The 3,093-nt window shown below is 41.0% G+C and overlaps 1 non-coding gene across 1 annotated transcript; it reads left to right on the plus strand.

Annotated features, from left to right (window-relative positions):
- Nucleotides 1-2,132: 2,132 nt before the first annotated feature.
- Nucleotides 2,133-2,214, plus strand: trnas-uga (transfer RNA serine (anticodon UGA)). The gene has a single exon. It is a non-coding gene; the product is annotated as a tRNA-Ser (tRNA).
- The last annotated feature ends 879 nt before the right edge of the window (nt 2,215-3,093 follow it).

A 3,093-nucleotide genomic window follows, 5' to 3' on the forward strand; every position in this document is an offset into this window, starting at 1 on the left:
GTCAAAGTGATAGTGACGCAATAGGTGTAAGCGGTTCAGGATGATAGTGACACCGTGGGTGTGAGATACCAGTGTGATAGTGACGCAGTAAGTGTAAGGGGTCAGGATGACAGTGACACTAAGTGTAAGGCCCTCAGTGTGATAGTGCCGCAGCAAGTCTGGGGTGTCAGGGTGTAAATGACGTCATAAGTGAGAGAGGGGCATTGCGATAGTGAAGCAGTAAGTGTGAGGGTGTCAGCCTGATAGTGACACAGTCAATGTGACGGGACAGTGTTTTAGTGACAAGATAAGAGTGAGGCGTCAGTCTGATACTGACACAATAAATGTGATGGAGTCAGGCTGATAGTGACACAGTAAGTGTAAGGAGTCAGGGTGATAGTAACATAGGAAGTGTAAGGGCGTGACTGATAGTGACAAAGTAAGTGTTTGGCAGTCAGGCCGACTGTGACGCAGTCAAAATGAGGGTCTCGAAATGAAAGTGGCGCAGTAAGTGTGAGGGCGCCAGATGGATAGTGATGCAGTAAGTTTGAGGGGTTCACGCTGATATTAAGGTGGGAAGTGTGAGGGGTCAGGTCTATAGTGATGCAGTAAGTGTCGGCGGGTCAGGCTGATAGTGATGCATTCAAAGACCAAATATCCAAGTCTCACTGTAGTGCTGAATAGCGAGACTCCTCAAGGCTAAGACAAAAATCAATAGTTCTCATCCTGGTCATAAATCACAGTGCTTCATTTTAAAATTGTCCTCTCCTGCTTCTAGATTCACCAATGAGGGAACAAAATTTAATTGCACCACCCTGTTTATCTCTTCAAATATTTTGCAACTCTCAATGAGATTACCTCTCTTGTTTTGAAACTGTTAAAAAAATTTCAATTCAGAGGACTAACGTTCATCCATGATATCAAGGCTAATCACTATTCGTGGTATTCCTGATATGGCATTAGTATCTTTCCTAAATTGAGGATTATAATTCCTCATACTGTAGTCCAAGTGCGGTCGAACTGAGCCACCATACATTGGAAATAATGCTTCGTTGTCGTGCCCTGAAATCCTTCTGCAGCTTTCACAACATACTTCTCCAACTGCTACTAGACTTCAATGACTTGTTAAAAACTTCTCCAAGGTGCATTTCTAAAAATCTGTACATTAGACTTTCTACTTCAAACCATCGACAAATAATCTCCACACATTTCCCTCCTGACAAGTATGATAAAGTCAAATCGTTGCTATTTATTAATCATGAGGGACATGGATAGGTTGACTCGTCAAGGTGTTTTTCGGCTGGTGAGGAAGTCAAAATTTAGAAAACATCGGTTTAAAATTAATGGGTAAGGAATTAAAAGGGACGTCAGGGGCAACTTTTTCAGATGCGTCCAGAATGAGCTGCCAGAGAAATTGTTGGAGACTGGTACAAGTGTAACATTTAATGGCATCTGGATGGATATATGAGTAACAAGGTTTAGAGGGATGTGGGCCAAATGTTGGCAAATGGGACCTATTAATTTAGGGTAACTGTCCACCATGGTCATGTTGGAAAGAATGGCCAATTTCCGTGTTGCATTGTTCAAGGACTTGATGACTCTAGAACTACCGCAAGAACTTTGCAAATAATTCCGTCAAGACGATTTCAAGTTCCAAATCTTCGGTTAATCTTCCTCTCTTGTGCTCACAAGTTCATTACCTAATGTCAGAACATACGGATTAGTTGCTGGATCCATTCCTGTAAATTGGTTCTGCATTCTTCCTAATTATGATTTTTTTTTACGAATGTAGCTAGTGTTTATGGACTTAGCATCAATTTTTCTAATACCGTATGTCAATGAATATTAAAACACAACAACACATCTAATTTGGCACCAGATGATGAGCAATTGAGTCAAAATCGATCGGACGCAGTGGGACAATGACCCTGTCTTCGTGGTGTACATCCGTGACTCTATAATTCGACGAAGAATCATTCACACAATTTCAGCTGTGTCAGAATCTAGTTTGCGGTGAAAGCCTGTCAATCTGCGAAGGTAGCGTTCGTCAGGGTCTCTGCAAAGGAGTTGGCGAAATCTTTGGGTCTTGACAATTTGTTCTTCCAACAAATGAATTCAGTTGTTTTACCATTAAAATTGACCAAATTCCCGCAGCTGTGATGGCCGAGAGGTTAAGGCGGTGGATTTGAAATCCAATGGGGTCTCCCTGCGCAGGTTCAAATCCTGTTCACAGTGCCGAATCTCTTAAAAGTCATTAATTGTTTTGCAGGATTTGGATTTCGTGGAGCTTGAGCTTTGCATTCAATCGAAAGTAAATTTTCAACTGTGAAGAATCCGAAGTAGTTTCAAGACTGACCCAGTCATCTAATTGAATAAATTATATGTCGATACACAAAAAGCCACCAACTTCCAACACAAATCAGTTTCAACACATTTGTCGAATTATCGTGAAATTTGGATGTTTGGGGTGGGGGGTGTGTGGAATTGAGTAAAACAAGAAGCAATGCAACACATTTACCTGCAGGTGATGATTTTTTTTTAGGATCAGTTGAAAGTCAAGCTGAGAAAGTTCGACCTAATTTACAGCTGACTCTCAAGGCCAATAATCTTTTACATCAGCAGTCAATGAATTAGAAAAAAAAACAACTCCATGTGTGGAAAGGAACTCGACTGATCCAGGTTCCTGGCTTGCGATGTGAAAAGGCAAGGCGATATCAGCGGAGTAGAATTTTCTGGAAATATTAGAAATGGAATGTTTACGGTCTTCTGCTGTCCACATTCGTTAGAAACTGTGCATTAGGAACTGAAATTGAAAATTCACGATGAAAATCAGACTTAGACCTCTGCTTGTGGTGTAGCATTGTTCAGAACAATAGGTTGTTGTTGAGGTTAAAATTGACCAAAATAATCGATGGGGATCTTATCCACGGCCTTCGTTGGAGCAGTTGGTGTGGAGAGCTCAGCTTGAAGAACCAAATGCCAATTATTCATCCTGGCTGTCTGAATTGTTTAGTTAAACATACTCCCAGTTTAATGAAAAAAACCTTTGCTATCAGAGTTAGTTGTTTTCATGTCAGCATGTTCCGATATGAGAAGACCCTTATGAGTAGATGT

This window comes from Chiloscyllium plagiosum, unplaced genomic scaffold, assembly GCF_037043375.1.
Source record: "Chiloscyllium plagiosum isolate Xiang-an unplaced genomic scaffold, Cpla_swu_hap1 HiC_scaffold_13, whole genome shotgun sequence".
Lineage (NCBI taxonomy): Eukaryota > Metazoa > Chordata > Chondrichthyes > Orectolobiformes > Hemiscylliidae > Chiloscyllium > Chiloscyllium plagiosum.